General features: G+C 41.4%; 1 long non-coding RNA gene across 1 annotated transcript; it reads right to left on the bottom strand.

Moving 5' to 3' along the window:
• Positions 1 to 1,111: 1,111 nt before the first annotated feature.
• Positions 1,112 to 7,238, bottom strand: LOC101675079. The gene is made up of 4 exons (XR_200913.2): positions 6,620 to 7,238; positions 4,864 to 4,948; positions 2,081 to 2,234; positions 1,112 to 1,345 (listed from the first exon to the last, which is right to left on the bottom strand). It is a non-coding gene; the product is annotated as an uncharacterized LOC101675079 (long non-coding RNA).
• Positions 7,239 to 27,872: the final 20,634 nt, after the last annotated feature.

The raw sequence follows: 27,872 nt of genomic DNA, 5'->3' as shown, positions 1-27,872 counted from the left end.
CAACCAAGGGTCTGTTTGATTGCCAGCCCTTGGGGCTTAAATGCAAATCACAGAAACAACCAGGGGCTTGCCATTGATTCTTGCCAGCAACTCAGAATCCACGAAATCCATTTGTATAACAGAGAAAAGTGTCCACATGACTATAGCATACAGTAATTCTGAAATAAACTTTCAGTAAAATCTAAACCTGTTTTGCACAATATGGTAGCTACTGGCCATATGCAAATATTTATATTTAAGCTTAAATCAACTAAAATTAAATACAGCTAATGCAATTAATGCGATGCTCTCTGGGTCTCCTGCCTGCGCTGTCCAGGTCAAGAGCTGGGGGGAACTGTGCCCTGTAGACACCTAGCAGGGGCTACACCAGCCTGGAAGAGAAGTAAAAGGGAAACTCTCCCAGAGACAAAAGAGAAACCACCGTAGAACTGGAAAGGGAAGCGTTTTGTCTTCCAGATCTTTTTCTAGAAAATTCAGAGGGGCATGAGGTAACTTTTGTGATATGGAAATATTCTCTGTGTTTATTGTGGCAGTGGTTTTATGGGTGCTCACATCTGTCAAAGCTCATCGAAATGTATAACTTAGGTGGGTATAGTTTTTTATACATAAGTTGTACCTCAATGAAATTGTTTTAAAAGAAATACACGATAAACACTAAAGAGACACACCAACACACGTGACCTCAGGATGGCTAAAATGAAAAAGAAAACACCAAGTTTTTGTAGTGATGTGAGACATTAGGAACCTTTATGGTCCTTGCTGGAAAAATAAAAGGTAAAATGTTGGAAATCATTCTTCTTTTGAAGGAACTTTTGAAACTGATTTGGGCATATCTTTGATCCAAGAATTCCAATAATTAAGAGAGGTGCAAACCTGTGTTCACCAGAAAGATGTTCAGTTGGACGTTTCAGTTCATGGTCTCAAATGGGAAAGCATTCAAGTGGTCATATAGAAGAGTGGGTTAATCCATTGTCATGTGTTAATACAGTGGAATATTAAATGTCGATACCAATGAACCAACTATGACCACATAACTATGTGGGTGAACCTCACTGATACCATGTTGAATGTAAGAAGACCAACACAACAGAATAGAGTATGATTCCTTTTATTTAAAAATTTTAAGGGCAAAAAATTATGGTTAGAAGTCAGGGCGGTGGTTAGTCCTTTGGGTGATAGTGACAAGAAAGGAGAAAGTGAAGAGATTCTGGGTTGTCGGTCCCGCATTCCTTCTTGGTGCGGTGATAGTCATGTGGGTGCGTCCGGTGTGTGGAGATTCCCTGTGCTGTGCCCTTAGGGTTGATGCCCTTTCCTATATGGATGTCGTACTCCAATTAAAAATGGACTTTGAGAAACAAAACAGATGAATGTAGGGGAAGAGAAGGAGAGATAAGTTAAGATGAAAACAGAGCGGGAGACAAACCCTAAAAGACTAACTCTAGGGAACAAACTGAGGGTCGCTGGAGGGGAGAGGGGTGGGTGGATGGGGTAACTGGGTGATGGGCATTAAGGAGGGCATGTGACGTGATAAGCACTGGATATTATATAAGGCTGACGAATCCCTGAGCTCTGCCTCTGAAATTAATAATGCACTTTATGTTAATTAAATTGAATTTAAATAAAAATTAAAAAAAAAAAAGGTTTACTTTGAAAAATCTCAGCACTGCTTAGTGTGCTCAGAACTCACTCATAGCCAGTTGGGTTTGACTGTATCTTAGGGGAAGTTGTGCTTCTTCAGAAGGAATGAGCTATTCTCATTTTCATATTTTGTGAATCTGTTCACCTTGAGTGTACCCCAGGTGCCATTTGCAAGAACATATGGGGCCATCACAGGCAGGCAGGACAATTAAGGTGCTCTTCAACTCTGTTGCACCAGACTCTGCAGGAAGAGCCTTCCGGTCCAAGGCTGAGAAGCCCTGGGATGGAAGCAGGTGAGCCTCCTTCACTTGGTAGAAGTTTAAAGGAGCAGTCGCGAGTTTTTTGGTTTTAGGTTTTTTGTTTTGTTTTTACTTTACTTGGTTAGCTGGCTGTCTTTCTAACTCGTGCTTCTAGGCAAGGGGAATTGAAGATATGCCAATACCATTGGTGTGAGTCTGGATGCTGGTTGGTGGAAAGGCATCCTGCATGGCAGAGGGAGCTCAAGGTTTGCGGACAGACAGGACCTGGACTTGAGCTCTGAGTCACCACTTGGTGTATCAGGACGAGCTTGGAGAAAGTTGTGAAGCCACCTAAAACTGAAGAAATGCATCCCAAGAATGCTTTATTAACATCAAAGGTCAGAATTTTACATATTTATTTTTTAAATGTTTTATTTATTTATTTATTTGAGAAAAAGAGAGAGAGAGAGAGGGAAGAGAGAGAGAGAGCATGTGCAAGCAAGAGAAGAGTCAGAGGGAGAAGGAAAGGGAGAAAATCTCAAGCAGACTCCCCTATGAGCACAGAGCCCAAGGCAGGGCTCCAACTCATGACCCTGAGATCAGGACCCAAGTCTAAATCAAGAGTAAGATGCTTAACTGACCGAGCCACCCAGGAGCCCCCAGTTTTATTTTATTTTATTTTTTAAATAAAAGGTGCCAGTTGTAACCATCTAGATCTATTTCATCACCTATTAATAAACCATTGCCCAACAGTCTGGAAAACATCAGTGCACAGCCCCCAGTGCAAGGCACACGATTGTCAGGCATGGTCAAGGTCACTGTAAAGACTGGATCAGGTCATTTCTTTAAAATTCCATCAGATGAACATCTGCTGTTCACTAGCAAAACTGGGTCTTTCCAAAGCAAAAACGCCCCAAAAGAGCAGTTCCTCATCAGATTCCTTACTTTAGGAAATGGTTCTCAACCATCAGAACCATTATATTAGAATCACTTCTTGTACTCTGAAATTATGAGAATCACTTCTATCTTAGAATATTAGATCTATATTAGAATCACCTCTTGTACTCTAAAAACTCTCCAGGCCCAGATCACACCCCAGGCTAATTAAATTACAATTCCTGAAGCAAGACACCTCCCCCTCCGTCACACCAGTGACTCCTGCAGGTCCCCCATTGGTGCCAGTGGACAACCAAGGCTGTGAACCACTGGACTAATGGGCCCTGTGAACAGTCTGTCCTTATTCCAACCCACTTCTCTTCCTCTCAGGAGTCAGAGACAACTGGACACTCAGCTGTCCATTTTGCCCAGGCCTCAAATGCCCATCAGGAGCATTACCAATGCCCCAGTGATAATACCTTGATACCCATTATTGGAAAATGGGTAGAGGAGAACTCACTTTCTCTGGCCCCCAAGCAGTGACTACATCTGCAACGATCCCTGAACTCACCTGACATGGCACCAACAGGAGCCTGCCAACCTCCTAGGGCTCCTGCGGGGATTAGCAGGCTAACGTTGGTAAAGCAAGTTGAGGTCCCCAGACCAAGTGACTGAGAGATTATACAAAAAATCTGTTATATTTCATTTTTACTATTGAGCAGATATGAAAATGAGACAGCATCTCCCTTTGGGATATGCCCAAACCACACACTCTGCGGTTTTCCTTCAGTTTGCAAAATGTCTCAGCATGGGATATGCAGACATTTAGCTCAATGGGAGACTTTACCTTTTTACCTGCATTCTGAAAGACACTTTGGACCCAAACATGTCATGGTCTGTAAGATGCTTTTCCAGTCACCTCAGAGCCTAACTGCAAAGATGCCCTACATTTCCAATCCGATTGTAGGACTTTGTCTTATGAGAAATCTCCTGCTTCTAAAGAAAATGTGGCTGAAAAGGGACACAACAGATTTGCTCAGTGTGCTTTCTTCTCCTGATTTTTACAGATCTCCGGGGTTTAGCCTCTTGCAAATAAACATTTACAAGCAAAGATTTATTTGCTTGTTTACTTCTGGTATAAAGATATATTTCCATGGAACGTACTTTAGCCATTCTGAACCACAAGGGAGGAGGGAGAGGGGATTGAGAGAGAACAGAGAGCATCTATCTCTCGGCTGCAGCTCTGATCAACCACTGCATTTATCACAAGATACCAGGCACGTGGGTTATTGCATTATGGGGCTTATCGAGCTCAGATCTCTGAGACCCCATCTCCTCTTCCAGAAGTATGCACTCTGATTAATAATGGATGGTTAGCCACATAGTTAAGTAGAATGACTGGCACCTTTTATTGGTTGTCTTTAAAACTAATTTAATGAAGCGGGCTGACCAGAGAGCAGAGGTTTGTTGCTCGGCGGGCTAACAGATATGCCGCATGTTTCTAAACCAGAGGAGCCCTCTTTCCAGAGATCAAACTCTTGGTGCCTCCTCTGAATGTCTGCTCCATCGCCTGGGGCGCTCAAAGCCTTTTGGAGATGATGGCCCCCAAGACTTCCCTTCTTTTTTGGATAAGAAAATTTCACCCCTTTGGGACCTGGCAAAAGCTGGTGCTGACACTTGTATCCCTCCAAGCAGGTGACATAATTGGGAGGTAACTTCCACTTTGGTGCACACCAAAAGGGGATCATGAGCCTGGTAAACTTTGCAAGGACAGGCTGAAGTTGGGTGGCTAAAAACTCCATATAAGAATGTGCAGGGCAGTGCAGCCAAAAACCTCAAAATTGAAAACTTGAAAATATAAAGCCTGACGTGCCGTGAGCGTTATGTGCATGTGTGCGTGTGTATGTTGAGATCTCTATTGAGCGTGGGGCAGGGACTGGGGCTGCAGAGTTCTGGGTTTCTCTGTGAAGGCTGCGGGGGTGGAGGTTCCCTGCTCTCCTATCATGTTCAAGACCGTGACCTTACACACTGACTTGTTCCATGCTCATACTGATGTTTCTTGGGCTTCTTCTGCTTTACCTCCTGGCTCCCAACCCAGACCCACTCTTACCTTGTTCCATGTCTCCAGGACGCTGGTCTGGAGCAAAGGAGTCAACAAGCTCTCTGTCCACTTGAGTGTGACCAATAGTTTAGTACTGACAGAGATGGAAGCAGGAGAAAAGCAGTTAATTTACTTTTCTGGGAGTAAATTAATTTTAATAATTTTAATAAATAATAAATAAATAATTTTTAATAAATTTACTCAGAGTAATTTACTCTTCTGGGAAGTTGCCAAGGGTTGGCTGCATCTCTTAGGCAAAGATGAGCCTGTCTGCCAAGTTACCTGTCCGGGTTCTCATGACCATTCTTTTCCCAGCTCTGAGTCTAAGACGGGTAGTAGCCCTCCACTGCTCATGTAGTCCCTCTACCAGTTATTGCTGGTTTCCCCAAACCCTGTAAATAATCCCTTCATTGAGGTTGTCCCCAATCATCCAGCTTGAGTGGGCCCTCTGATCCTTGCTTGGGCAGGCCTTGCTTGGGCCCTGCCCAAGCCTCCCCAGCACTAGAGATGAGGCATCGGAAGCTCAGATTGCATATATAACTTGGTTGAGGTCTTGCAAAGAATAATGGGTGAAATTTTGTTGTCTTTTATGAGCACAGAGCAAAGTATCCTCAGACATGGCAGTAATGGAGAACATGGCTAGAGCTGAGCTTTCTCAAATGGGATAGGATGGCGACTCAGGTGGGCATATGAAACCAGGTGAGGAGGGTGGGCACGCCAGCCAACTCTTCTCATGCTTTCCAGTGTCAGTCACCCCTTGGGCTGTGACAGGATCATAAACGGGGGAGTGCAGGCCTCAGCACATCTTTGCATGATATAGTAATGTGGATACCAAGATCATCTAGAGGCTAAATGGAACTCCTCAGGGACAGGAAACCACTGTCTGACATTTTCCTTTGTTCTCTTAGTTATCTGGCAACTCACCAAAGGATTCCGACTTTCCTCTAGCACTTCTTTAAACTCTTGCAGTCCAATGGGAATTACAGATTAACAGGAATGCTGTATAGCAAATCTGTTATGCTGGGGGGAGCTTCTTACCCCATTAAAAAATAATAATATAATTAATATTTACTGAGTGGCTTTAGTGCACTAGACATTGATCATAACTGTGTCCACTAAAGTACTCACTTCTGCCAAAAACCCATGAGGTACATCCTAATAATGTTTCCGTCTTACAGATGAAGACTTTGGGTTGTAGAGAGACTCAGAAACTTGCCTGAAGTCTTAGAGTTCATCATTGGTCAAAGGTACACTGAAATCCACATCTGTTTGTTACCAATATTCTTGCTTTGAACCATACACTGCATGGGTATTTAGGTAGTTATATGGGCATTCTTCTTTACCTTGTTATTTCTTTTCTAAAATTGGCAATACAGTGGTAATTATCTACCCATTATGATGCCCTCTTCACCTCCTCTTTAATATACATTTTTTCTTACTTCTTCCCAAGCACCTCAAAACTGTCCTCTTCATGATCAGAGAGCTCCTTTCTCCTTGTTTAGTCAAGACACCAACTTTGATCTTTCACAGCTATGAAATTATTGACTCTTGATATTGTCCAAACTCTCTCGTCCATTCTTAAAGTGGAGAGAGCCAGTTTGTACTACATGTTAAAAGTAATGGATCAATATTTAAAAAGAACTAAGAGGTCTTCCACTCTATGTTTTCCCAGAACATAGAAGTATTTCCAATTACGCTGCTTTTCTTCAAAGCTTGAATCAACAAATGAATAACAGATGTCAACTTCCATGGGAGGAACACTCACCGAATGCTGGCTGTTCTTCCTTATTAGAAAGCCTTTAGCCTGGGTGCTTTGTGTTTCCGTTACCATGACAATATTTGGCCCCTTCCCGTGGTTTCTTTTTCCAGATTTGAGGCACACTTCACATGAGTGAACTTAGCATTATAAGCATTACTTGCCACATACGGTAACAGTCTTAAGTAGGACTGGTATGTTGTCCTGTATCAGGTTCATGTTGTACATATGATCCCTTTGGTTTGTCAAGTTACAGCATTTAGCACAATTGGTATTTCCACCATTTATGCTTCAGCTTTTAGCTCAAAGGTCGCTTACGATGAACTGCTTTCCTGACTCTGCCAGACTGTGCTGGATGGTTACGTTCCCTGCATGACCTCTTTCATTGAATTTCCCACAATTGGTGTAGTTTTACTTAAAAAAAAAAAAAAGGAAAAGATTTATTTTTGAGCAGTTTCAAGTTCACAGAAAAATTGAACAGAAAACAGAGAGAATTTCTATAGACCTGCTGCCCTGACACCTGCATAGCCTTCCCAACTATCACACCCAGCTCCACAATGATACATTTGTTATAATCGATGGATCTACATTGATTGAAACATCACTCTGCCCCCAAGCCCATGGTTTACTTAGGGTTTTTCCTCAGTGTTTACATTCTGTGGGTTTTAACAAATGTGTAATGACATGTATCTGCCATTATGATGTCACACAGGGTAGTTTCACTGTCCTAAATATTCCTCTGTGCTCTGCCTGTTCATCCCTCCCTCCCTACCAATCTCTGAAAACCACTGATGTTTTCACTGTCTCCATGGTTTTGCCTTTCCCCAAGTGTGACCTAGTTAAAATAATACACTATGTAGCCTTTTCAAATTGGCTTTTTTTGACTTATTAATATTCATTTAAATTTCCTTCATATCTTTTCATGGCTTAATAGCGCCTTCCTTTTCAGTGCTAAGTAATATTCCAGGAGGTGGATGTAACAGTTTCCATATCCATCCCCCTAAGGAAGAACATCTTGGTTGCTTCTGAGTTTGGGCGTTTATGAATAAAGAGTGTTATACACATCTTGATGCGGGTTTTTGTGTGGATATCTATTCTCTATTTATTTGAGTAAATACAAAAGAGCATGATCATTTGACCACATGGTAAGAATATGTTTATTTTTGTAGGAAACCACCAAAATCTCTCCCATAGTGGCTGTGCCACTTTATATTCCACCAGCTTCTGAGAGTTCTTGTTGCTTCACATCCTTGCCAGAATTTGGTGCGGTCAGTATTTTGGATTTTGGCTGTTCTAATAGGTGTATTGTGTTTTAACATATGATGTTGGACATTGTTTCATATGTTTATTTGCCATCTGTTCATCTTCTTTGGTGCAGTGTATGTTGATGTTCTTAGTCTATTTTGTAAAATAAGGTGGTTCCTTTTCTGATTGTTTAATGCTTATGTTCCCTGAAGGAAGATGAAGTCCTTGAAGGCTGGACCTGTGACGTTTTTTCTTATAGCTGTATTCTCAGCACCTTATCCAGTGCCTACAGGGGTATAAGAAATCTTAGTTTAAGTAGAGAGTGAGGTTGTTTGTGAACTTGAACTGTGTTCCAGTAATAAACGAAGCAGTCAGTCTGGTATCATGGATCTCCATATTGGCCAGTGTGCTTACTTTGTGGCCCCGAGTGATTTAGTCTGTTTCCTCGTCTCTAAAGTAAAGATAACTGTGAAACCAACATTTCTGAGAGTTGTGAACACTATATGGAATAATAAACTTGAAAACACTTGTGAGCTTATTTTTTATATTTATAAAATATTACTTATGATAAAGTCAAGCAAACTTTACTTTTTATATTCTTAAGATATTCATAGGATATCACTTACAAGAGAGTCAAGCAAACTGGTCCTTAAATAAACATTTCAGAAGAACTCTAGGTGCAGGATTAATTGTTATCAACTTCAACACTTACAACCTAGTTACAGAAGAGCTGAATAATAGCTCCTGTTAAATGAGCATGTTCTATATGCCAAGTGCTTGCTCCACATGACTTGGAATCATTATAACAACCCTGTCCTGAAAGTGTCATTTTCTTTCTCACAGATGACAGACCTGAGGCTCAAAGAATTTCAACAACTTGCTCAGGATCACGGTGACTGAGCATGAACCTGAACCCTGGCAGGGGGTCTGACGGCAGACACAGAATAATTTCTTCCTGCCCTGAATGGATGCTGACAACAAAACCAAATCAGCCCAAATAAAAATGGTTAATATTTTTAGAATTTTCTGGAAGAATAACAGTCAATGCAAGAGAAAATTGAGAAACTGGAGAATCTTATCACATGCTTTGGGTCATCGTTGTGAGAGTATCCTGCCACAGGCTCCTTTCCTTTGATCTGTGTATGTTGGGTCAATGGGAGTCTGAAGATGGAGGCCCTCATGTATAGACTGGAAATGGGCTCAAGCAGAGACTGTGGTGAGTCCTGCCTTGGCCTTGCTGTAAAGCCAGCTTCTTCAGGCCAGAAGGACAGCAGTGTATCCCCAGATGGAGCTGCATGTTGGAGCCTGAGGCCCAGATAGGAAGGCACGGATATACTTGCTCCTGATGCATGGACACAACGTTAATCCAAAAATCAGATTTAACTTGCTGAAATGGTCCTTATTACCTATAGCAGGATTGTCCATTCATATGTTTCTAGTAACTAAAATATTGGATTATGGAGAGTTGCTCTCACGGAGAGTCTTCTTGCCATCTTGCTACAACCATAAAATGCTGGCAGAGAAGGATCAGGAGGTTACCTGGAAACAGAACACCTCGAGAAGGGAGTTCAGAGCTGCATCTATTCCTGTAGTCACAACACAGCAGATGCAGATCTAAAGGAGTCTGTTAGAACCAGTCCTGGGCACATTTTAAGAGCTTGACAATTGGATTTCTATTTCAGTCCAGAGTCTGAAAATGTGTTTAGTGCTAATTCTGCAGCCTAGGTACAGTATTCTCCCAAAGAATGCTGGTTCTTGCCCTAGTTTTTTCTTTTCTAAAACACTCTCCAAGGCAGAAATATTTCTCTTCTCTATATTGCTGCAGATTTCTTCTTCTATCACTTCAACTATGATAAAACTTAAAGATGCTAAGTGCTCTATCATTAAAGGGCCACACACAGAAATGGCCTTTCTTTCCCACTTTCTACCCCTGGCCTGGCCATCATCCCCATCTGAAGGCATCTGACAAGGTCTTTCAGGAACTGCCAGTGTGAAAGGGTGTCCCCATCACCGAGTCTGACTTCTGCTCTGCGTCAATGCATTTTATTACCCTTATCTGCTTATGGGATTACCATTAGCTACTTATCTTGACAAATGCACAACCATAAATATAATTTACTGGATTTTGAAGCTGCAAGCCATGACTTGTTTATATCATTCTTTGTTTCCAGGCAGGAGTTTGTAGTACATACATTTTATTAAGGAATCTTTCCTCTGCTCCACTCCAAGCAAGGGACTGTATTTCCCAGCTCTTTTGTTTCCCTGCCAAAGAGGCCCACATAGAAACTGCTGCTTGGTTTATATCCTTTAAAATTTCTTTTTCCTGGAATAGAAGAACATGGCGTTTGAGCAAAATATGGCACTTCCTTCACAGAAAGTTGTATGTTCGTGATGATCATGAGCCAAAGAAGAATTCAAAAATATTCCTGACACCTATGTCTCATATATGTGCCAGTGAAGTTTTAGACAGGAATTCATGAAGCAAAGAATCTTTTCATATTTTATCCTTAATGAGTGCATGCCTTTCTTCATCTGAGCAGCGTGTAACTTACTCAGAGCTAAAGCACCTACAAACTGGGTCCCAGCTGCCAGGCATGGAATCTTCCATCAGCAAAACACTACCCTGCCTCAGTGTCAGCTCTGGAAATTCTTTGAAATGACTCTTTTACTTGTTCTAAAACCACTGAGAACACCTTACCCTTTTTGGCCTGTGCATGCTTTCCCCCTAGTTAACTGATATTCCTCTCTGAAACACTTTCCTAGAATTTGGCATGGGAAACTCTGGGCCAGGGCATGAACACGTGGGTTGAACATTTTTACTTGGCGTTGAAGGCAAATCCAGAAATAGATTTCAGTGGTTTGGGCATGGAAAAATTTCAAGAGTCTGCAGACTCTGCTAATGGACTCAGCAGTCACTGCTTTTTAGGCCTCTTATCAAGTTATTCATAAATAAGCAGGGAAGATCTGTCCTTTGCCTGTGCACTAAACATATGCTCTCCTTACTTCAAGTCTCAGAACCCTCAAAGGGATCTCAAGGCTTCCTTCTGGCCTCTAAAGCTCCTGGGTTGTCACAATATACCCTTCAGAGTTGGGAGAAGTATAACTCATTCACTCACACAGGCAGATGCAAGGAAAAAGCATTTGTAAGTGATTTTAATTATTTTTACCAAGTGCACTTGTGAAAACAAAATACTTTCCTCAAAAGACCCTAGAATTTGCTGCCCAAGTGTTTCAGACTTCCGGGGGTGGCCTTTTATCTTAGTGTGACACAGTAAGAGAACTCAAACACCTATCCTACCCTCCATGGGATATTCCTCCTAACATCCCAGGTGATTTCTGGGAGGCTCTTGGTCTTCTGGTAAGTCTACAGAGCAACCAGTTTGGCAATATGGCTTTAGGTTTTATCTTGCTGGTTTCCTTCATCCCATGCTGGAAATCACTCCGAAAGCTTTCTTCCTTCACTGTACTACCAAGTCTTTTATGTATAGTAAAATTTACAGAAAGTTTGAACTAACAGATTACTTCAGGCAACTTCACCTTAGATGTGAGACATCACTCTCCAAAGATTCTGTCAACCATTCCTGACCAACAGGCAAGTTATCAGTAGTCAAGCTGTCTTGGGCGCCATCTTGTATTGATCTTTTGGGGCCTCCTTCTCTTTCTATAGCCTCTCTTCCTTTCTGCTTGTGTCTCCAAAACACAAGTTTCTTATGTTCCAGTCCAGATTTTGACTTTCTGCCTCACATTAATTTATAAGGCTACCTTTGCATAGCCAAAAACTTAACTGAGGTCTTCTCAAAAACAAAGACTGATTGACTCCATCCAGTCTCCATTTTACTGGCAGAAAACCAGGAGGAATACTAAAATATTCAACAACTGGCACAGCATAACTACGGCAACCAAGTACCCATCATAAATTTCCACATGGCCTTACTATGTGTACAATTAAAAAAAAAATCAGCTATGGGGCAGAAAACTTGAATAGAAGCTATGAAGTTATGGTTTTCCTAAGGAGGAGATCTTTGTTCATCAAAATCTGCAAGTAAGAAAGGAGTAGTTTAAAGAAGTACTCTCCCACTGCCCAGGGCAAGTCACTTTTCTTTTCTCCTTCCATTTGTACTGATATTACTTATTAGTACATGGAATATCTAGAAAAGGGAAGTGAATATTCATTAGATTCCTGCTGTGGGCTGGGTGCCAGACATAAATTATTTAAACCTCATACACTGATGCTTGGAGCCAGGTAACATAATCTATTTAATGAAGGAAGAATGGGAGTTTCAGAGGCTTGAAGATGTTAGGTAACTTGCCCAAGGTCAAGGTAAGTGGTAGACATGGGATTTGATCCAAGGTCTGGCTAGTTTTTTGGTCCATGCTTTCCCCTACACACACAAGAGTCAGTTCCCTAGAGAAGCTTCTTCTAGTCCTACACCCTGACCTTTTGGGTAGATAGGGAGGTTAATACAGGCAGCTAAACAACCTAGAAAGCTTCAGCTCCTGTCTTCTGTCTTCTAAACATACATCGAACTCCTTGGAGAAAAACTCTTATGTTCCCCAAACATTCATGGCTGTGTGGAACACACCCTACCCTCCTCCATAAGCCTTGCAGTAGAACACTCACTCTGCAGAAAGGCTTGGGCTTCATCTACAAACATCCATTGTGTTTTCTCTTGAAAACCCATTGACACAAGGCATTAATATACTCCTGCTGTTAATATTGTAGGAGAAATTATAATAAATAAAATGACCTAGAATGTAGAAATGTTCTCATTTCTCCATTCAAGTAGAAGTTTAAAAATCTCTTTTCTCAGGGCACCTGAGTGGATCAGATGGTTAGGTGTCTGCCTTCTGCTCAGGTCAGGATCCGAGGGTCCTGAGATCAAGCCCCGCCATCAGGCTCTCTGCTGGGCAGGGAGTCTGCTTCTCCCTCTCTCTCCCCACTGTCCACCCTGCTTGTGCTCTCTCACTCTCTTTGTCAAATAAATAAATAAAATCTTTTAAAAAAAGAATCTCTTTTCTCATGTTCTCCCATTTCCTACACTGAAGGCCCCCAACATTAGTGATTTGTCCACTTGTTTGGGATTATGACAATGTTATGGCAATGTTGATGGTGATGGAGGTCAGAGATGATTCTGAGTGGCTCAGGCATCTCTTTGTTCCTGAGCTCTTCAGATTACAACTGTTTCTGCTGATGGATGCAGATCTGCTCTCTCACGCCAACAGAGAAACAAATCTTCCTATTTTTCTTGCCGTCTTAGAGTAACTAAGTTTCTTAAGAACTTCTTCCTTGCAGGAAACACAGAAAGGATTCTCTGAGGGATCAGACCAGAATTCGTCATTTAATGAAGACAGCCTAGATTATGTCAATTGCCATTAATGGAAGGTATCCTTCCCCTGCCAATGAGCTTCAAAATGTTCAACAGAAATCCCCCAGGATATTGCTGAGACAAAATCACGATGGAGAAGCCACCATCACCTCTCACATGGATTAGTGCACTCACCTCACCGGTCTCAGCTACTCCCACCATGTGTGGGGGACCCAAGACCACTCTCAGGTTCAGTGATTTGCCTGAAGGACTCAAAGGACTTAGAAAAGCTGTTATACTCATATCATGGTTTATCATAGTAAAGGCATGCAGATGGAAATCAGCACAGGGAAGAGGCAATGAGGCAGAGTCCAGGAGAAACCAGGCACAAGCTTCTTTGTGTGTCCTTCTAGTAGAGTTGCAGAGGACACAATCCATTCTGTTGGCAAAGATGTGTGACAATATGTATGAAGGGTTCAACCAGGGAAGGCTTGGTGTCAGGGTTTTTACTGGGGATCTATCATGTAGGCACACGGCATCTGCACAACTGACCCCAGCTACTCAGACTCCAGCCTTCTGACTTGGTCCCAGGCTTATGAGCAACAGCAAGCAGAGCATTCCAAAGGCTCAAAGACTGTGTCTAGGAGCCTAGCAAGGGCATCTCCTGAAGCAAAGCTCTTTTTCTATTGAATATACATGATTTGAACAACCCAGTCCTGCCAACTTAACTGTTTCCTGTCCATACCCTTAATTCCCTTGAGTCTGTTCTCTGGGCACCTGGAGAGTTCTATTTAAAACTCTTCCCTTAGTGATAACCTCCATGATTCCACACGACCTGGTGCCCCATCATGACTCTGTTTACCTCACTGCAGTCCAGCCAGCCACACTGGCCTCCTCCGTGCTCCTTGCGAGCACAGGCACATTCCTTGTTCAGGCATTTGTTCCCTCTGCCCAGAATGCTCTTCCCTCATATGGATACGTGACTTCTTTTCCTGGTCACACCATCTAACATTTGGCCTCGCCTCCAGAACATTATATACTTTATTCTTGCCTATTTTTTTTTTTACCTCCTTATCACTTTCCACTAACTATCCTACTCTGTAACTTCTTTATTGTTCATTACTGTTTTTCCTCCCCACCCCACCCCATGCCCCCGAATGTAAACTCCTTCAGTGTTTTATGTGCTTATTCACTGCAGTACGAGTGCCTGGAATACACAGTAAACTTGTTGGATGAATATATAAATGAGGCAAAAATGGTTACATCTGTCCCTACTCTCAGCAGGTCCAAACAAACCTCATCATCACCAGCATCAATAAAGCCTTACTATTTTTTGGCCATTTACAGATTACAAAGACTTTTCATAGCCATTAACCACCTGAGCCTCTCCACCGTGTGAGACCAGTAAAATTAGTGGTGAGCACCTCTTCTGTTCTAATGTGGGCTGTGGGCGAAGGGAAGTGGAAGTAAAGCAGGGAGATGCAGAGCAAAGAGTGTTGGACCCAGTGTCTTCCACGCTTTGGGTCTTCACAGATTTTCATTCTGTGGGGCTTGCATGAGTCTGTTCCTCATTTGTGGATCGTTTCACTTTGTTTATAAACTAGAGAAGTTGAACTTGTATCTGATCATTTTAAATCATTCACCTCGCAGAAGCTGAGTGTAAAATTCCAGTTCGATTAGCTCCAGTGTGGTTTCTTGTTTTGTTTTGTTTTTCCAAAGAATACTATCTACCTCTCTTTCTGAGAACTGGTAGCCTGAGTCAATAGTTTTCTTAAGCCACCATGGTTGTAGGTGGGGCTCTAGACCTGTCCAGAGACTCATCGAAAGTTTTCTACGGCGATCCTTGCTGTTGCAACCACCATGGGTCATTAACACCTTCTAGGTCTACCTGTTCGTTCTAACCAGGAGTCTTTTGTGCTCTCAGATAGGCAACAGTGTTTTAATAAGAAGGGAGTTGGGGGAAATTGGAAGGGGAGGTGAACCATGAGAGACTATGGACTCTGAAAAACAATCTGAGGGTTTTGAAGGGGCAGGGGGTGGGAGGTTGGGGTACCAGGTGGTGGGTATTATAGAGGGCACGGATTGCATGGAGCACTGGGTGTGGTTCAAAAACAATGAATTCTGTTATGCTGAAAATAAAAAATAAATTAAAAAAAAAGAAGAATACAGCCTACAACATAGGGAGCACTTTAATACCCCCCCCCCAAAAAAAACATGGAAAGATGCTTATGCTATCTTACTAGGTGTAAAAACCAGTATCTAAAGTAAATCTAAAATATTATCTTAATTATAGAAAAACATGTATAGCAAGAACCCTTGGTGGAAATATGCAAAATGTTACCTTTTTTTCTCTCAAGTAGTTAACTTATGGTTTCCCCACCTAGCTATTCGTACATTTCTGTATTTTTCAAATATTCTAAAATAAATAGGTATTGTCAACTAATATTTATTTAATTAGAAATTTTAAAACAAAACATGAAGTATAGATAAACATAACTCACAGTGATGGTTTTTATTTTCCAAGATAATACTGTGAGATTCTGAACAGAGCTGATAATAAAACTTTAAAGTTTGCATTTCCTCTTCTTGAGTTTCATGTCAGCACTTAAGCAATCCCGACTCATAGCCATGCTCTCCTTTTGGGGATGTAAGGTACAAAATCAGAGATTTATTTGAGGAGGATAGACATGGGAATCACAAGTCTTAATGAAACTGAAATTGCTTTCAGAGTTATCTTTTGCTCCAATTTCTACTCATCACAGTTCACTGAGAAGTAACTCAGAACCAGAAGGCTTTGCTCTTTATCCGTTCTGGGACAGGTAGACCCGAGCAGGAGCAAGTTCTTATTCAAATGGACCAACCCAATGATACTGACAGTGGTTCAGACTAATGTAGGACAGTTTCAGGGCAAAAAGTGTGTGCCTGTATGTGTGTGTGCCTGTGTGTGTGTGTGTGTGTGTGTGTGTGTGTGTGTGTGTATGTGAGAGAGAGAGAGATTGATCTTGCATTCTCTTAAACTAAGTCACGTTTCAGTACTTTGTCATTGCCCAACTGTGACTGTCCCTCAGTTTAGGGAAACCATCACATACAATAACAACAAAAACAAAACCCTAAGTAAGCCATTTCCATGCGTCATTTACACACCATCATTTATATCCTGAAGTACTTGAATTTACACCCTCTCTCTGTCTCTTTTAAGTGTGCCCAAACTGATTGTAGATTCTTCTACATGAAAAGTAAACCCTGTTTTCCCAGGCATCGGGTGTTACAGGAGGAACATGGAAATATTGGTGTGTGTTTTGGGTAAACATTTCGATATCCATTATGGATGATAATTTACCCAGTTTATAACTCTGCCAGCCAGTCTCTGCCTAAATATCCAGGGGATTGGGACTCAGCTGAGATTTTGATAACACTAATTGCCTAATTGTGTTCTCTATCCCTTATGTCATCTTCCCTATAAAAAATTACAAGCTCTTAAAGATTAAGTCTGAATCTACTTTTAAAAAATTCCCATAACCCATCACACAGTGTCTTTGCAACAAGAGGTGACAGGTTGTCACTGAGACTACCTACAACTGGGCACTAAGTGGCCCATGGTTAATGGAGGCATGGGGACGAGAGAAGGCAGGGAACAAAATGCACTGAGCACCAGCCCTTGACAGTCCCTAGACTAAGTACATTATAAAAGCTCCTTTCTTCCCCATAATATATTTAAGGTGCGTATTATTAGGCTCAGGAGACAAGGGAGACACACGATTTATAAGTGGAAGCATTAGGGTTCAAAATCAGTTCAGCCCAAGACTTCAATTCTAAGTCTTGTGATCACATGTTCCATGATCCCACAATACCCTTGGCTTTGAAATTTCCTCCTGATTATCTGACAGCACAAAAACTTCAGGATGGCAAGAACTGTCCCACCTCTCTCTTGCATTTCTATAATGCCCACTTCCCTAGCCTGGAAAGAACTTGGGGTTTTTTTGAAACTTGGCTTTGAATATTAGACCTACTTATTGAAAGAGCCCACAGGGGCCAATAGCTCCAGAATTTGTAGGTTGTTTCCTGTCTAAATAGAGATCACTTTTACAGAATAACAGTTCAAGGCAATGGTCTGTCTTTTTCTCTCCTTTCCTGTATTGTTCATAGCAGATAACTCAGTCATCAATAGCATGCCAATCGAATCCTAATTACTAATTATTTAAACCTCAGGAGGGACATTTTAAAAATGCACATATAGTGTGGCACAACCCTGAATATGTTCGCTCGTGCACAGGAGAGTCTATAAATGAATCACATGTAATTGGTCCAATCCCTCACTGACTCCAGAAATGGAACATGCTGGAACAGTTCTAAAGAAAGTGTGTGTTATGCTTTATTGATCACTCTGGTGAGCCAGTTTCTCTCCCTCCTGCTCACACCATTGAAGGCAGCCAATGATCTTGGGGACAAGTCTTAGGTATTTCGGGAAAGTGGGACTAGGAGGTTGTTGGAAATTATAGGAATGAGGCCCTCTGCGAGCTCCATGATGTCAATACTGCTTGTGGGTGAAGGCAACATTGGAAATTTAGAGGGGAAAGAGCAAGGAGTAAACAAAATGACCACCGAGTTAAGAACCCCCTCACCCTTCAGGGATCATGGGGCTCCCTCCTAACCTTTCCTTACCCCACTTCCACCAAAGTTTTCTGTGCCTGTAGAGGACTTGACAAGAACCTTTGCTCATTCAAACATTACACACACCATACCTGTGCCTTATGAGCTCACCCTGAGATTTCACAAAGCTCTTGACATTACCCAAAAAGAACACGGGGAAACAGGGTGAGCAGGAGTATGCCTGCCCACGTGCAATGGAGACTTGAGAAGAAGAGCCACGCTGGACATACATGGATGGGCCAGTGCAGGGAACTCAACCCATACGTGCTCTGTGCTCTTCCTAAACAGGAACAGACTATGGAATTCTGTACCCCTAATTTCTGTCAAGTTCTTTCCTCTGAAGATTTTATATTCCTTATGCTTTTCTTGGAAGAAAGCTGGGTTTGACTCATGGCGGGGGGGTTGGTCATCAAAAACACAATGCATACCACTATTCATTTAAAATTAGACTTTCATTCCTCTAATCCTGAGTGACCACATGAAATGAAACACCTGTGTAGACAAGGTGCAGAGGCTTGAAGAACCCTGGCCACCTGTTTCTCTTTTTCTGTGATGCAGTAGCCTTGCTTCTGGGTTTATAGTCACGGGTGGATTGTGGGAAAAGCTCGAGGCTGTGGTGCTTCTGAAGGAACAGGCTGATAAGATCTGTCCATTATGAGCTGATTCTCTTTCCCTCACTGCCCCTCCCAAGTGCTTCCTTTATTACCAGGTAGAAGAGGAATAGATTTGTGTAGAAATAAACTTAAAATGAAGTGTTTGATTCTGTCCTTCACCTTGGCAACTTCTTCCCATTTGAGTTTCTCTGTGCCACACATCTGTGTTTTCCTACACTGTTTTAGATGTTCGCCTACTTTCAGGAGCAGACAGTCTCAGACATGTTGTGAATATGTTCCTCAGCCACTTACCAGTTTGTGTTAGAATCCAAGAGTGGGTTGTGTTTGGAGGGTGGGTTTCAAGACCAGCTCACCAGGGTCTGAGGTTCACTGTGGTCATAACCAACCCTGACCATCGAGGCTGAGTGTTGGTACGTGAATCAACATTCTGATTCCCACTTGCTAAAGCAAGAACATGGCTGAAGTCTTACAGAAAGAGGGGGAACATCCTTCCCGGGGAGGTCAGGGGAAATTGCATGTGGGGGATGGAGGAGAGATGGAAATGCAGAGGGTCTGGACTGAGGAATTGGCTTGGGGCAGAGGGACTTTGGACCCAAGCTCTTTCCTTCTGCCTGTCCTTTACTAAATACTGAAAAGAAGAAACAAGCATAAGATAAGTCAGTTCATCTATGCCCTTCTGGACAGGTGGATGTTTAAGTGACTTTCTGCACCAATTTTATTTTCTCCCCATGTCTAATACTCTCACAGGCTGATGCCTCAAACAAGATGCTGTAAGTCTCTGCTGGCCAGCTTTAGGCAACTTGGCTGTCAAGGGGAGATCATGTCAATTATTATTATTATTTTTAAAGATTTTATTTATTTATTTGACAGAGAGAGAGATCACAAGTAGGCAGTAGGCAGAGAGGCAGGCAGAGAGAGAGAGAGGGGGAAGCAGGCTTCCCGCTGAGCAGAGAGCCCAATGTGGGGCTCGATCCCAGGACCCTGAGATCATGACCTGAGCCGAAGGCAGAGGCTTAACCCACTGAGCCACCCAGGCGCCCCGATCATGTCAATTCTTATCAAGGTGTCTCCTGACTGTCCACGTGAAGGCTGGCTTAGGCAGCCCACACCAACCCCAACATGGGTCAGCCATACTGGAGGACAGGTGCTACATTAGCGAGGCAGGGATGTCCTTAGTCAGGAAGGAAACCCTAAAGAGAAGGGCTTCCTCTTACAGTGGGCATTCACACCCCATTTCCCCAGCTGCCTGCTCCCTGGAACGGCATCTCTGTATCCCAAGCCCTGGTGCTAGCCCATCACGCCTGGAGCTATACTTTGGAATGACTTGGCATTCCATCAGCGTGCACATCTGGGATGTGCAGCTGGATTCAGAACTTTCCAGTGACTCTGGCACTTGGCGGCGTGTTAGGCCCATTAGCGTTGACTCAGCTTGGAGGGGTTAGAGCACATCTTTCTTTGGAAGGCCTTTCTCACTCCATCAACACCTGCTGCCCAAGAGGAGCCACTGCTCCACGCAGGTGAAGAGAGTGAGTGCACGATAAACTTTGAAGAATGAGCACAGCACACCAAGTCCAGATGTCATTTGACCAAAGAATGAGGTTTTCTGTCCAGAGTGGAGCAGTGAGAGGTGGAATGTGATGAGGGGGTCACAGAACTAACTGGCTGCTTGCCATCTCTGCGGCAGTCCTGGGCCACCTCATGGTGCTCCCAAGTCACCAGGTTGTCAACGTGAGGCCAGCAGTTGAAGCCCTTCTCACCCTTCTTCCTGCCACCCTACTTCTTTAGTGTGTTGGACTCCCGAATGACAGCAAGAACTATTTGTTGAATATCGGGTACCCGGAACTTTATATATGTTGGTTCACTTAACCTTTACAATAAGCCAGTGATGTATTATCCTCCTCAAATCTGAAGCAAAGGAAACTAAACTCAGACATATTAATTATCTTGGTCTTACAGACATAGCTAGGAAGTGGCCATGTGGGATTCGGTGTCATGTCTACGTGACCTTAAAATCCATACTCTGAGGCTATGTCGTGCTACTTCCCCAACCCCTTTAACTCTACCTCCTAAAAGTTTTGACAGGAATTGCAGCTGTAGATATAACATTGGAATGCCTGGATTACCTAGGATCCACTGAGTGCTGTGACAAAGACCCATGCATGATAAGAGTAGCTTCTACAAATTCGAATTTTTCTCAGGCCAAACAAAAGCAATCTGGTACCAATGTGGCAGCTCCATGGTGTCCAGGAGATTCTTTTTTTTTTTCTTTGAAATTATAAATTTTATTAAAATTAAAGCAAGAGCAAAATAAAATACTAAAACAAAACAAGTCACTACTGAATTAAATATATTGGAAGGTATTTTTATTTATTTTATGTATGTATGTGTGTATGTATGTATTTATTTATTTTTTTTTTATGTCTCTTAATATTTATTTTATCTGGAAAAAAAATATTTATTTTATCTGGATATATACCAGTTAAGTAAAGGCATATTAGAAAACACCATACATGTCTACACACTCTCTTGATGATATTCCAATATTCCATCCAGAAGTGACTATTGTAAACATTTGTTATATATTTATTTAGCATAAATATGTTTAATAAAGTGTTGATGCACGATAAAAATACAGGAATCTATTCCTTTAGCTCTAAATTCTGGTCATCTATTTATATAATAATTTAAATATAATAATTTTTTGCACATTTTTTATGTGGCATTATTAACATAATTTCAAGATGACTATTCTTTTTATGATTATTTTTGTCTGATAATATCTATTGATTTTGTTATACACTATTTTTTTACAGCCTTCTCATCCCTATGCTCCAGTGTGGTTCTTCACCATGTCTGCTTCTGACTTGGCAGGATGAAGAAAAACAAGGCAAGACAGGGAACGCCTCCAAAATGGCAACATCCAGTTGGCCAAAACTTGGTTATAGAGCCATGGACAAGTAATAAGGATAGCTTGAAAATTAACCCTTCATTCTGAACATGTGTGTGGATAACCAAAGTAGCATGGAAGAAAGCAAGAATGGATATTAGGACACAACTCTCAGCCTTTGCCTTATATCTTACTGGTCAATCTGGATTTTAGAAGAGAGGGGAAAAACAGCATTATACCTCTGATGCTTTACACCTCTGGGAGATCCTGGAGGGAACTGATTGAGTACAATAAGAGTCTGAGGTACAATCACATCATTCTCCTGGAGAGGGACACAAATAAGAGAGAGAGAGAGGGGTTTTTAAGTCACTATGGTTAAAGCTACTTCTGTTCACAGACCACTGGACAAAATTGGTAATGTGGCTCTAACCAGACTTCAAGGGAGGCTGGAAAGTGTAGTGGAGCTCCTGGATTTGGGGTGACCACCAGCTGTCTCTACCATGGAGATTTTCACATAAAAACAAGCATTTCTACGTTTTCTTGGAAAATCAGATGTAGCAAATTCAGCGCCAGTGGAACTCCTCAGGTGCCCCTTTAATCAGAGAGATTGGTTTCCTGTGTATCTTAATAGCCACTTTTACACCCCACCTTAGGGACTGATATTGTCAGAACACAGTTTCCAGTGATTTTAGGAGCCTTATCATAAGCTGGTCCTGACAAGCTAGGGCCATCATCTTGTAACCAGAGTTAGAATATTTTCTCTCTAAATGTATTGCCTGGTATTTTCCTCAATAGCTCTCTACACTTCCTCACTTTTTACCTTGTGAGAATTACTTTAATGTTTCCTTGTGGGGTTGATATTTTACTGTTCAAAGATCTTGGGAACCATCTAGTATGAGCTTTGTAAATATGCATAAGAAATATCATTTTGCCTTTTTTTTTTTTTTGAGAGAAAGAGCTTGTGAGAAGGAAGGGGCAGAGGGAGCAGAAGAGAAAGAACCTTAATTAAGCAGGCTCCATGGTCAGCATGGACCTGGGTGGAGGGTTCGATCTCATGACCCTGAGATAATGACTGGAGCCGAAATCAAGAGTTGGCTGTTTAACTGAGTGAGTCACCCAGAGGACTCCTCATTTTGCACATTTTAATCAAAGCTTCATGATGACCATGCTTCCTCTTTTAATTCTATTCATGGATATTAGATAGAATTTGAAAATCTGAAGATGTAGATTAAAGCTGTGGTCCTATGACTTGCTAGCTATCTGACCATGGATATATCTCTGAATCTCTTGGTGCCTTCATGAAACATTCAGTAAGGGTTTTGAGTTTGTGAAATCATTGTAAAACCTAACACCAATCCAGTTTCCAATCTAGTTATCTTCCAAGTTTTGTTACTTTCCATTTTTCCCCATTTTCAGTGATTCATTCTCCTCTATATTTTACTTTTTTAAAGAAGATTTTATTTATTTATTTATTTACTTGATGGAGAGAATGAAAGAGAGAGCACGAGATGGCAGAATGTCAGAGGGAGAAGCAGACTCCCTGTTGAGCAGGGAGCCCATGTGGGACTCCATCCTGGGACTCCAGGATCATGACCTGAGCCAAAGGCAGTCGCTTAACCAACTGAGCCACCCAGGTGCCTTCTACATTTTACTTTTTATTTTATTTTACTAAGAAAAGGAAGGCAAGAGCTGAGAAACAGTTCTAAGTATCTAGAAAGGATGTTCCAGATTTGTGATTGTGCTTAGTGGCCAAAATGTACTGGTCATTCCAAAAATCAATACTCTGGGAACCTTGCTGTCATTGGCAGATATGTCGGTGAAAAATTTGAGTAACCCAATGTGCATGTTCCTAGCTGAGCTCAAAAAAGAGGCTGTTCCTATAAACATGTGTCATACGATAAGACTGTAAGTTATATGATACTCATACTACAAATGAGGGTCATTTTTTGCAGGGTTTTTTTTTTTTTTTTTTTTATGCTTTTTGATGGTGCTTTCACTTAAAATGGCCCACAAACACAGTTGTCTATTGTTCCCAACAAAACTGTGATACGCCTTATAGAGGAAGCAAGTGTGTTAAATGAGATTCATTCAAACATGTTATATTGTTGTTTGTCATGAATTCAATGTTAATGAATCATATGTATATATGCTAATGTGAATCATATATATCACATATACACACATATAAACACATATGTATATGTTTTCTTTAAATAGAAACACATCAAACATGACTAAGTACTGATGGATTGACAGAAATGTTGTGACCATAGTCCTGCAGGAACTTAACTCTGTTCCTGTTAGGAGCAATGGTTCAGTATTAGCTCACTCTATGTTTGAGGCAACTTTGTAGAATATAATTATTGTGAATAATGAAAATCAACTGTACATTGGCAACTGCAAACCCTTCATCATAATTAAAAAATTAAGAAAATATTGCTTTCATTTCAAGCCCCCTCCAAGTATAATGATGCAATCAGTGCCAAGCTCTGCATCTTGGTGGGGATCCTTGATGTACCATTGATATTTTCAGGTAACTTTGGAAATACATGCTCCAGTACAGGTGGCTTTGGGTTCCGTAGGAGGGAGGCATGATCCTAAACTCAGGATTTAGGTTCTGAACTCAGAAAAAAATGTACTTCATTCTTCTAGATGTCACAGTCAAAATGAGCTAAAAGTTGAGTAATTATTAGGTTTGGTTAGTGTGGCAGTAAATGAAACATTCAGATTTCTGATCTTCTCTTGAAGTAAGTTATATAATCCAATTATTCTGCCTTTCTTCTTTCCTGGTCTTCCTCCTTTTCTTTTCTTACATCTCTCCTTCTTTATTTTCACCCTCTTTTCCTCTCTTATGCCTTCTCCCTCATTTCTCCTTTCTGATGGCATTACGCTTTTCCTGTTGATTTGACAATTATTCATCTAATTTTATGAATACAGAGAACCCGCCCAGCAAGTCTGTCTTGAGAACTCTCAAAGTGCAAAGACCAGAAGGCAATCTGAAAGGTGCTGTGTTTTGGGATAACCTTTAAAATTCCAGTTTGTTGTTCTCATAGCTCAGGGCAAGGGAATGAAATATAATGGGAATCCATTTTAAAGAAATCCCTAAAAGTCATGTTGTATTTATAAGAAACTTAGATACCAAAAGTGGCCTTAAAAAACCAAAATAGATATTAACTGTGTTGAACAAAGTCTGGTAATGAAATAAAAAACTGATTTCACTTGGAGATTCAGTTAGGAATTAAGCAGAGTTGGGGTCTTCATTGCCCTTCATGAAATCTTGGCATGGTTTGCTTTTTGGGACATTAACCAGCCTGGCTGTATAAAGAGGTGTGCACATGAGAGGTAATGTGCTTGAGCCAGATCAGACTTGCTTGGGTTCTGTCGCTTTTCTCCCTTAGATGCAGTAGTTTCAGTCCTGATCCTTCATCCCAAGAGAAGACCCGGAGAGCTTTTAGTGGAAGAGGAGCCATTTAGTGTATCTGAAGGAAGTCTCAGGGCCGCTTCTCCGTTTGCCTGGAGTCACTTTAATGATGCAGGAGAGCACATAATGCACTTTACCCTGACATTTCATTACTTTCGGCACTAACCCATTGTCAGATCCACCATCAATATCTTATTAAATTCGTCATTATGTCCTTGACATTATTTTAATAGCACTGGCAAGTGCGTGATAGAAATAAATAAATCACGAGCCTGAATTTTCTTTTATGTGACTTCCTGACTCAATCCACCACTCGGTTTCCCTTAGCTTTAAAAATCCTTAGGCAACCAGTCACTTTTTTTTATTTGATGGGAGCCTGAAGATGGGAGCTGCTCATGGTTGCTTTCTATACTGTTGACTTTAACACTGCAGACTGATACATGGAACCAAACCCTAGAACATCAAAGACAAAATGTGTTTGGTCGGCCGTGGTAAAGTAAGAATTTGGCCACAGCATTCTCCCATTCAGACACCAATTCTCGGTACCTGGTAAAAGTGTGTTCTTGAGATTCCTTCACGGAGGGAAAGTGTGGACCAAAATGCTTCCCTCAATCCTTGGTACATGGGAGCAGCGTTACTATTTTGAGCTTAACAAGCAGTCTGGGTTTCTATATTTCACAACTTGAATAAACCAAACATTTCATTCTGAGAAGTTCTCTGCCCTTTCCTTTCTTTCTTTCTTTCTTGTGTGCGTGTTTTCTCCCCCCCTAGCAACATATGAGCCTTTACACCATTTACTGATGCTAACTGTGGATTTTTTTTTTTAGAACTATGCTGTGGCTAGCTTCTTTAGGCTATAAATACTCTAGCTTGACTGTTTTAGAGACAGATAAATTATGAATTTTGTGGAAAACCTGGATAAGCTCAGGGTCCCATTAGATAATATTATGTCCAATGGGGCACAATTCCCCAAATCATACCTCTGAAGCATTCACCCTTCCATGGAATGTGCCTGAGAAGCAGATGTAACCACAGGGTGATAAGCAGTAAATAGAAGACAAAGCAACACTATTTTTAGCTCATCCCCCATCCTAATGAAGAATGGGGTGGACTGGGTCACAGGAAAGCAACTTCTCCTTCAACTTAGGCCCATGGTTCTCAAACTTGAGCCTGGATCAGAATCATCTGGAATCCTGGTTAAAAGACAGATCACTGGGCTCTGCCCCCAGATTTTCTGATGTGATCCTTCTAGGGTGGGGCCTAAGAATTGGTATTTCTTACATGCTTCCAGGGGACATTACTGCTACTGCTCTGGGAACCTCACTTTGAGTACTAGTGAGTTAGACCTTCATTGCTTAAGAAAAAAAAAAAAAGGAGGGGTCTGACCTACCTATCTTCCCTTAAAGCCCACACCCAAGTTTTTGGTCTTACCCATATGGTGCTGGGGAAGTCCCCTCAGTTCCTGGCACTAAGCACACCCCAACCCAGGACTCTGGGTGTCTAATGACATTTTAGTAGTTCTTGGCCTGCCTAATGGATGAGAGAAACTCATACTGGCTTCTATGGGTAGATTGAGGGAAATAAGACAGAGGCCTTTCCTCATCCACTGCCCTGATCAACTCCCAGAAGCCCGGGCCTCCACATTATGCCACTAATCCATGTGTTGATAACTGACCATTCAGCCCAATCCCCCTCTGAGTGTGTCCAGAATCATTAGAAGAGAAAACTGTATCTCTGGTTCTTTCTCCAGTGGTGACCTTCCTTTGATAAACCACAGCCAGTGGTAATTTCTGAATGTCATCCTCCGCCCTTACCCTTGAGTCTTTGTATGTGCGCCTCTGGGCAATGAAGGGATGTCGTAAAGTTGCACAAGTATGTTTAAAAACAGATTCAAATTCTAAATGGGTTAGCAGAAAATATCACAGAACATAATCCTTTGATGAGTATTTCTATGAATTATGTCCTTTCTCCTTAAAGGATCCATTTTATATGTTCCCTCTCTCAAGCGTAGGGTGTGCTTTAAAGGGGACATCCACGTTTGAGTTCATTTGTTTTCCACTTATTGCTAACATTGTATTGTGGAAAATTTCAAACATGCTTTTGTTTTTCAAGTAAAACAAAACAAAGCAAAAAACCCCTCTTTGCTTGAAAAAAATGTTTTACCCAACTTTTCTGTTGTTCTAGCTTTATCTGGTGCTGAGAATGTAACTAGAAAACTCTCTAAGGAATTTACTCTAAAGATAGTATATTTCTTGTCACATAGTATTTTCTTCAGGAGGCTTCAGTGCTAGGAAAATCTATGCTTTCCTTGAGGAACTGGTACATTTATGTTGTACAAACAACGTGAAGCTTACTCTGATCATGATTCCCTTAACTTCAGCTCAAGAACACTTAGACTAAATGTGCAATCACCTTCTAACAATTGTACAAACTCTCTGGGCACTCACTTCAGAACACTAAAGTTGCCCTTACTTTCTTTTCTTTGTCTCTTTTTAAATTCTTATTTAAAACACTTCTGTGAGCATCACTGAAAAAAGAGGGTGAAAACAAACAGATGATTTTTTTTTTTTTGAGAAAGGCACTGTCTTGCTATTCTGAATATACACCACAGTGTGGAATCCAGGTGCCATAGAGGAAAAGTGTTTGATCTTAGAAGAAAAGTTGTGCTCAGAAGCCAACTGACAAACTAATCCCATATATATCAACGGCCATTGTAAGAAATGAATTCTTGTGGCCAACTCTCATGCCTTTTGTCATTGGGGATGGTGGAAAGCTTCCATTATTGTCATATGGAACTCATTTACTTGACTGAACTCCAGTGAATAAATGGTCTTTCCAGTTTGGTCCCTTCCAAGCTTCAAAAGGCTGTGAGTCCATCAAGTTCTACTATTTTTTGGTCATAGAAATCTTTTATATTAAGGTAAAATACACAGACAAGGTAATTGACAATATATAAAGAGCTCCTACAAGTCCATACCAAAAAGGCAAACAACCCATTAGAGAAATGTCATTGAGGCGAACAAACAATTCACAGAACTAAAAATGACCACCATGGCTGAGAAAATTTTTGGCAACTTCATTCATAATGGGGGACAGGCAAATTCCATAACCAATAAAATAATGTCTTTGGCCTGCCAGA

Source organism: Mustela putorius, unplaced genomic scaffold, assembly GCF_011764305.1.
Source record: "Mustela putorius furo isolate JIRA1106 unplaced genomic scaffold, ASM1176430v1.1 tig00000876_pilon_pilon_pilon, whole genome shotgun sequence".
NCBI lineage: Eukaryota > Metazoa > Chordata > Mammalia > Carnivora > Mustelidae > Mustela > Mustela putorius.
The sequence above is the reverse complement of the archived record's forward strand: the minus strand, read 5'-3'. Positions and strand labels throughout refer to the sequence as shown.